Genomic DNA, 9,307 nt, shown 5'->3' with positions numbered 1-9,307 from the left:
AAATGATCACAAACAAGACCATACTAAAGCTACCAGCACAACTATGTTTATTGCAGCATTATTTACCATAGCTAAGATATGGAACCAACCCAGATGCCCTTCAGTAGTTGATTGGATCAGGAAAATGTGGTATATATACACAATGGAATTCTATGCCTCCATCAGAAAGAATGACATTGCCCTATTTGTTAGGAAATAAAAGACTTGGAAAAATTATATTAATTGAAGTAAGCCAGACACAAAGAAACATAGGTCTCATGGTTTCCCTTATTTGCAATGAACTGGTTTAGTTTCTTTACACATTGCGAAAATATGACAGACATAGCAGTAAAGATATCAGTTGTTATATTTTCCAGGAATTCATGCCTCTGTCTAGCCCACACCACAGACATGAACATGATATATGTGTGGCTTCTTCTAAAAAGTGTATATGGCTTAGTCAAGGTCTTCCTTATTTAAGTGACTTTACGTCAAAAATCAAAAAAAATTAAAGGAGTATAGCAATGGCTTAAGTAAGCCATGTCCTATGATTTGGAGGGCTAGAGCAGATGCTTTTTGGTACCAGAAAAGACCAAAGTTACTTAGATATTTTTGATTTGCTACTGTCACCATAGTTTTTAATGTTGGAATTAATGTCATATTTTCAAAAGGACTGCAATACATCCCTCCATCCATTTCCTCTTAACATTTCACCTCAATCCAGGGAAAATTGCCTACTTTCCTGTCCCTCACTCCTATTAGATTTCATTCTTATCACAGTTGTCTAAATTTCTGCAACTGTTCTGAAATAAGAGGAGCTTCTCTGCTATTTATGCCCAGCAGGTCAGTACTGACACCTTAAAGTAGCAAACAAGAGAAAGGAGAGCTATTATAAGGGTTTAGTAGCATTATGTCCCATTTTAAATATTACTTTGTTTCTCCATTAGTCCAGGTATGAGGAGGGAGGCACAGAAATTTGGAGGATATCTCTGAAGTGGTTGAAATTAGCTTGGCCTTCAGGATGACAATATAGGCAAACTTATAATTATTTAAATAGAATGCTAGATTAGGCAACTTAAAAATGAGGAAGGCCATACTAAAGCTAATGGCACAACCATTTTCATTGTAGTGTTATTTACCACAGTTAAAATATGGAACCAACCCAGATGCCCCTCAGTAGATGAATGGAAAAGGAAAATTATATATATATATATATATATACACACACACACACATATATATGCACAATGGAATTCTATACTTCCATCAGAAAAAATGACCTTGCCCCATTCATAAAAGAAAGGCTTGGAAAAATCATATTAAGTGACAAGCCAGATCCAAAAAAAAATAGACTCCCCAGATTCCCTCATTTGTAATAATTAGTATATGTTTGGGATAGTCTTAAAAGAAGATCACAATAGCTCAATAGCTATATACAAATGGCCATATAAGAGGATCCTAAATGAAATGTACCACAAGGTATGGAAAGAAAAACTAATTTTACAACTTTGGTGGGGTGGGGGGGAGTGTAGTCGTGGAGATGGGAGGGCAGGGATGGTAGGGGAAAAACAAGGAGGCAACAATGCTTGATAAGAAATGTACTTACCTTGCTCATGTAATTGTAACCGGTCTGTATGGTATTTTCACAATAAAAAATTTTTTTAAAAAGAGCATTTTTTTATTGTTGTTGCTTTTAATGTGCTATGTGAAGTTATTCCTTTTTCTTTCTTTGTTTTCCACTTTTGGTTTATCCTCTGTTATTACTGTATTTGATTTTGGTACCCTATATCTTGTATATATGTTTATCTTAATTGGGGAAGGGAAGTGAAACAACATAATGGTGAGACAAAGGACAAAGAGTGAACAATGCAACAGTGATACAAGACAATATGTTGGAACTGACCTTTATAACTTGCCAGAAGGGAAAGTAGAAGAAAAATGAGGGAGAGGTAAAAATGGCAAGAAATGTACTCATTATCTTACTTATGTAACTGTAAGCACTCTGAACATTACCTTGACAATAAAATTAAATTAAAAAAAGAAAAATGAAGACTTTTATTTTAAGGGCAATGGAATTTGTAATCAAGTTGAAGTTGGTAATAAAGACAGGGTAGCATAGACGCAGTGTACTGTGCTCTGGTCCTGGCCCTGTGGAAGATGTAGGTACTCTTTTCAACAAAGGTCAGAGCTCTGCGGGAATCCATGTGACCTGCAGGTTTGGATCCAGTGAATGTATTTCCAACTGTGAGCCAGCTTTTCCTCTGGTGTTTGTAGGAGCTTAGATAAGGGCCTGACGTTTTTCTCAGTAATATTTTAATGGTCTAATAAATTCTCAAGGAATTTCCAGACAGTGTTTCTTTCCCATCCAGTGACATTTGTAAAAATCTATGGGTTGTGCAGTGCACAAAGAAGAGATAGTTGTAAAGAAAACCTTGCCTTTAAAATCCAAGATCTAGGTGAATTTGAACTTAAATCAGTTTATAATCTCTCGGGCTGAAGGTGGTGCCTACTTAATGGGCATGTATTTTAAGTTTCAGTGAATATTTTTGAAAAGATGAAATCTCATTCTTCCATATTGTGATGAATATAAAGTTTGAAGTTGAGAGTGCAGTGCAAGGCCAGTTAAGGTAAAAAGCATGCCACCCTGTCTGTAAAATAAAAATGGATGAGGAAAGGCTCATGTGATAGAACACTTGTGTAGTAGGTAGGAAGCTTTGAGTTTCAATCTCAGTAGAACTTCAAAATAAATAAATTCTCCACTTTGTCCTCCTACATATCCTGTTCCTGCCAGTGTCTACCCAAAGTTTCAGATGGTTTTTGTTGCCTATTTTTCTTTCTGACTTTGCATGGAAAACATTCTCATTGATAGAATATTAACTGAAAGCAGGCCACACATCATATAATTTACATTTCTATACTTATTTTGATATTCTAAATCCCATTGTAGGTGATGTGAGCTGTGGAAAAGTCTTTTTCCCTTCTAAGAGGATGTACTTTTCTTTTTTTTTGGCGGGGGGTGGGGGGTCCGGTCATGGTGCCTGAACTCTGTCCCTCAGCTCTTCCGCTCAAGGCTAGTGCTCTATCCCTTGAGCCACAGCGCCACTTCCAGTTTTTTTCTTTTCTTTTTGCTTATGTGGTGCTGAGGAATATAACCCAGGGCCTCATGCATGCAAGGCAAGCACTCAACCACTGAGCCACCTTCCCAGCCCCAAGAGGATATACTTTTCAAGATGCTGGAATGAGACACTATGGGTACATGGGCTTGGTACCCTCAGGGCCTGAAGTACCCTGAACAGAAGCTTCAACACTGTTGATGTCCTGCTGGTCCTGCTTCCTTCTCCCTCCCGGTTTTAGCTCTTCAAGGATAAGAGTGGAGGGCCAAGGTGTGTCAGCTCATCATTTTCTTCTGTTCTAACAGACAATTTTTAATTACAAATACATAGTACTAAGAATACTCTCTACCTCCCAGGCCTCTTAGATCTTCCTTTCAGATTGATCTTTCTAGAAGACTCTGGTGGGCCTTCATATGCCTCTTGAATTAATAAACTCTCAAAAATTGTGCCTACCTTTCTGTTCTTCCCTCATGGTTTCTTTGTCTTAGAGGGTATTTTCTCTTCTTACATTGTTGTGTATTTTATGGTCTTCCTGAGGAACAGGAATGGATACCTTTTCTAACAAATAGAAATTAACCTGAAGCCAAGGATATACTGAAATTGCCAATACTAACACAATCTTTATTATTTGTGCAGTGGCTTCCTGAGTGAGATGACATAGGCTGGTGTATTAGAATCAGCATTAACTAGGGAGAGCTCCTTCTCTCCTGATCTAGGCTGGCTTGAATGAAGCAGAAATTAAGACTTTACTATTTGTTGAAGAAGGGACCATAGAAATGTTTATACAATACACTATGTTGAAAAATGAACCTTACAATTTAGACAGGGTGGGGGGAAGTGTAGTTGTAGAGATGGGAGGGAAGGGATGGAGGAATGGTAGAGGAAAAACAAAGGAGGAGGCAACAATGCTTGATAAGGAATGTACTCATTACCTTACTCATGTAACTGTAAACCTTCTGTACAGTATTTTTACAATAAAAAACTTATTTAAAAAAGAAATGTTTCTTGTATAGGCTGGATATTTGTGAAGTGAGAATTCTAGTCAGTACTTAACACAGATGTACTTGGAAAGGAAAGTAGACATGACCATGTAAAGACCAGTGATCAATAAAAAAAGTATTGTTCATTCCTTAATACTTAGGAAAAGTCACTAATTTTTATTTCACCAGATTTTTGTAGTTTTTGTCAGGGGATCACTGAAACGATATGGTATTCCCTCATTAGTCAAACAAAATGTCCAAAATAATTTATTGACATTCCTCATATGCAAAAATTAGTTCTCTTTTTAAATCAGAGATTCCTTACAAAGTCTTTCCTTCTAGGTCTAAGGAGGACAGTCATGGATTGCAGAGAATTATTTGGTTTAGATTCTGGCTCCATATGAGAAGCACTCTCAGCAGATGGAGGCACCAGAAGGAGCATCTCGGATAATCCGTTTTCTCACTTCTGCTTTCCTGGAGGTTTATATTATGACTTGTATCACTATGGGTATGTTATCATAATACTGCAGTCAGTAATAAATTTCAACATCTTCAGGCTGCAGGCTGTTAATGTTGAGAGAATGTTCCAGATCCAGTGCCACTGAACCTGAATGGGTTCCTAGATTCCAAACTGGCTGTTTCATAGATCAGGAGCTTGAGAGTTTTCCCTGGTTTCTGCTGATACCAGGCTAAATTAGAGCGAATGTCCTAACCGGCCCAGCAATTGATGGGGAGTCTGTCTCCTGGAGATGTAGACAGGGAAGATGGACACTGGGTCATCTGGATGTCACATCTGAAACCTGACATGGAATACAATGAGCATAATGATTCATGTTTCATGAATACTCAAAGAGAGCCAGACTGAACTGACCACACTGAACGAATAATTTCTGTTGATATCCTTCCTTACCTGGGAGTCAGAGCATCAGGAGCCCCAGGAGCTGAGCAGGGGCCTTTATATCCATGCTGTGTGCTGACTGGGACTGACTGTTGCACAGGGTGTGAACAATCTATGAGGAAATATTCAGAGCATTGTGCTCTGCGCTGGTCATATGCAAACAGTGGGGACCAGGCAGGGCTGGACACATCTACAGGGCTGGCTCACTGCAACAATTCCACATTGGCCCTGTGTTTTACTGGTGTCTCAGGCTGCAGGTGTCTCAAGCTGCAGGCTTCCCTGGTGTCCCAGGGCAGTCAGTGTTCTTCTCCCTGAAGCCATTTTATTACAGTAGATATTTTGATGATTATAATTGTAATGCATGATATATAAGCATTAAATTGATCAAGTTATCTCTCAGTATTATGCCATGCAGAAACATATCCTTGCTAGTAGGGAATACACAAAGAACTCTTAAGAGTATGCACTATTTGATTTTTAATTCACTCTCAAATAGTATCCTTATTGTTATTTTTATATTTTTGTGCTGATCCTGGTACTTTAACTTGGGGTCTGTGTGCTGTCTCTAAGCTTTTTCACTCAATTGTGGTGCTCTACCAAGTGAAGCACAGGCTCCACTTCCTCAAATAATTCTGACTGATAAAAAAATATTTCCTAGCAAAGTGTTTCTGTGTTTAAAATACCATTTCTGTTTGTAAGAAAAATGCTGATAATTTATTGGAAGAAATTATTTAGAAGAAGTTATATGATGAGGAGAAGCAGCATGCTGTATAACTGTTCCAATGTGAGTCACTTAGAAGTCCACCATTTTCCAGAGCTGTAAGTACATTTCCTGTTCCATACTGAATGGGCTACATATTTTCCATAATTTGGAATCTCAGAGTTAGGAAAAACTGTTGTTATTTGTGATGATTCCAGTTACCACTCTGAAAGTCTAACTAGTTATTTCAGACTTGTACACTTCATTAAACATCTCCATACTCTATGCAACTGCTTTCCATTCACCACAAATGCGTCTGTTTGTTTAGTTTTATGTTTTTGGGTTTTTTTTCCACGAGCAATAGTAGGACATAAACCTGATCTAGACACCAGCTTTGCTGTGGGTATCTCTAGGAGAAAGACTGGCTCTCTTTTCCAGCCAGTGCAGACAGGTGAGCACTGAGCAGAGTCTTGGATACAGGTCAAAGTTGGACAAAGATTTGATTATCTCAAATTTTACATCTAAAGCTGGGTTGGAAGCTCATGCCTGTACCACTAACAACTCAGGAGGTTAAAACCTGAGGGTCATGGTTTAAAGAGTCTTATCTCTAATTAACCATCAGAAAATCAAATGTGGAGCTGTTGTTCAAAGTGGTAGACCACTACTTTTGACCAAAAGTGTTCATGACAGTGTCCAGGCACTGAATTCAAGCTCCACAGGCAACAAAAATTCAAATGAATTAAAAGTCACATCTATTCCTCAATTTGGATGTCCTATCCTAGCTCAACAGCATGGGAACAAGGCTTGTCTGTGCCTTGAGTTTCCACACTCTGGATTCTGACACTCTGGTTTCTTAATGATGAGTGGCAGATTATACCATTGATGCCTGAGTAATGTCTTCCTTCTGTGTTTCCAGATGCTAACCTTTCATGGGAACTGGTTATAAAGAATCCAGCCAGAATCTCCTTGCAGGGAGAATGTAAAGTTCTATGCTTTTTTTAGTTGGACTATCAGGCAATGCTGGTATGTTTATATCATCCTTTATTATGTTTGTACTGATTTGTACAGCCATCCTGTGTCCTAATGTCATCTTGAAGTAAAAGAGGACACATCTGCTTATACACTCAAAAGAACACTGTGTCAGGAATGAGTGCCCTCAGAATTTCTTCAATACGGAAGAGAGAAGAGATGCATACATATCTCAGCCCCTCATCTTACTGAAAATAATTCAAAAGCATTCTCCAAATCTCCAAATGGTGCTGAGTTGCAGTCATCAACAGCAATAGGAAATATATAGCTTGTTGTATGATTGTTACAGTCCATTTTCCTTTCTTTGACTTTCTTCCTCCCTTATCATTGCTTCCTATATACATCATAAAGTTTGAAGACCCTAGAGCCTCTTGGGAGCTCTGACTGAGTCCAAAAAGTGTGACTGAGTGGTGAATGTGGAGAAAGACTGATGCCAGCAGAAAACTGATGGTTTGTGTGTAATCTTGTGCTGTTTACAAGGATTCTGAATGCTAACATTACACTGCTGTCCTATATAAAAAAGAATGAATGTCTGCTCTTTAGCGAGCTTAACTTCACTATATTCTGATATCTTATTACCTAACTCTGGGAATATGCCCTTTGATTGTGATTAAAACTGCTCCAACCTAACAAGTCATCTTGTACCCAATAAAAGTGGAGGACAAGGAAATTCAGGTATTCTGGGAACTGGCCCAGACTCTCCTCATCTCTCTTGGCAATATGGATATATATCTTGGGTAATCATTTTTTCGACCATCATGTTGTCCACTGGATGGAGCTAGAAATACATATCTGAACTGTATTGGAATTTTTAATATTAGATCTATGCTAACACATTAAACAAAGTATTATATTCAGATGGCAATTCTTATCTGAATTTTGGACCCTATTTTGTTGGTATTTTGAAAACAGAAAATTCTAGAAAAGTTTAATTTCTGTTTACAAAAATTTCTTAGATTAGATATAGCAGCCATTATTTCTGTTTTATGGGTCACACAATCAGAAGAACCTATAGGAAATCCATATGTGCACTATGAAGTGCACATTTAAAGCACTGACAGATGATTGTGACAGTCTTTAAACCTCATAGGTGCCAGGGTCTAAGTTTGAGATTGCTTCCTGGTCTCTTGATTTCAAAATCTACCTTGTGATTTTAGTTTAGGGAAAGACAGTTGGGAGGACACGATAACAGTCGCTATATATGTAACAACATGGAATCATCATTAGATATCTGTGTTCAAGTCTTGAGCCTATCAATATTACCATATGCAGCCAAAAGAACTTGGAAGATGTTATTGGGTTACACATTTTCAGACTGGAAAACTATCTTGAACGATCTGAGTGAGGATGATATAATATCAAGAATGCTTATACTGTTGAGTAAGAAATGCCAGAGAAAGGAGGTGACAGTGAAAAAGGAAAGGTATGATGTGATAAGAGTCAGAGCTGGGAATGTTAGATCATCTAAGCTGAAGAAGTTTTGAAACAATTATTTCTCTTAGAGACAAGCAAAGCAGTGCAGTACTCCTGAGTCCTTAATTTTAACTCTAGGTGGTTCTTAGTTTCAGAAATGTAAGATAATAAAATGAATGCACTCTGAAGGGCACAAGGAATCGGTGATCTGTGGCAGCTGTGACAGAAACCACACCTCAGAGAAGTGTCTGATACCTCCCTGGGTGGATGGGTGAAGGAAGCAGCTTCCATGGCTGTCTTAGCCTAGATAAGCAGAATAATGTGAGAGTGACTTCAGTTCTCTAGCTCTTATTTGGCAGTACGGCTTCAACATTGAAAAAAATGTGGCCTACAAGTTTAAGTACCTATTTTTAGACACTAGAATAAATAGAATAGATGCGTGTAAGAGAAGGAAAAAGACCAGAAAGGAGAAAACTCAACAGATCAACATGTGTTATTCAGGAGAAAAGCCTGGGAAGAACAACCAAATCTCCTCCAATCTTCCTAAAGGGAAATTTCATGTTCCTCTTAAAATTAGATGCCCTTTAAAGTTTAGGCAGAATGAGTGAAGTCAAGGGGCAGTTGGAAGCAGCTTGAAATAATGGTGATGTGGAAGAGAAATATTACATTGACTGAGGGGTTTCAAGGTTTCAACAGCATTTGTACTCCTCATTGATGTCAGAGTCAGATTTGGCCTGGATCAGGCTCTCTTCTCTGAAATCACAGGGTGCATTTTTTCAGGTGGAAGGGGAGGGGATATGATTCAGACAGCTTGGCTGCAAAGACAAATCTAAGATATGGCTGTCATGGGGAAAGGTAAATCCTTTCAGTTTAAGTCATTTTTCCATTGATTTTTATCTGGGCCTTCAAACCAGAGTAAGGCCAGGATGGCACCGACCTGGAGCTGCTATGCTTTGACCCTGGGTTGTGGAGAAAGCATTTGGTCTCCTGAGTGGTGGGGCTGAAGACTTGAGGGACAATCAGAAGTTATGACCATGGCGCTGCCTAAGATTCTGGGAAGAAAAATATGTAAAATGTACTGGAGTTGAACACAACCAAAAGCATAAGCCCAAGATTAGACTGCAAGAGACCAGAAGCACTGGAGTTTGCCTGACTCTGTGGGACTGGTCCTTCTCTGTGTTCTTCCACTCATCTG

This window comes from Dipodomys ordii, unplaced genomic scaffold (genome assembly GCF_000151885.1).
Source record: "Dipodomys ordii isolate 6190 unplaced genomic scaffold, Dord_2.0 Scaffold237, whole genome shotgun sequence".
In the NCBI taxonomy this organism is placed as follows: domain Eukaryota; kingdom Metazoa; phylum Chordata; class Mammalia; order Rodentia; family Heteromyidae; genus Dipodomys; species Dipodomys ordii.
This window is presented reverse-complemented; position numbering follows the sequence as displayed.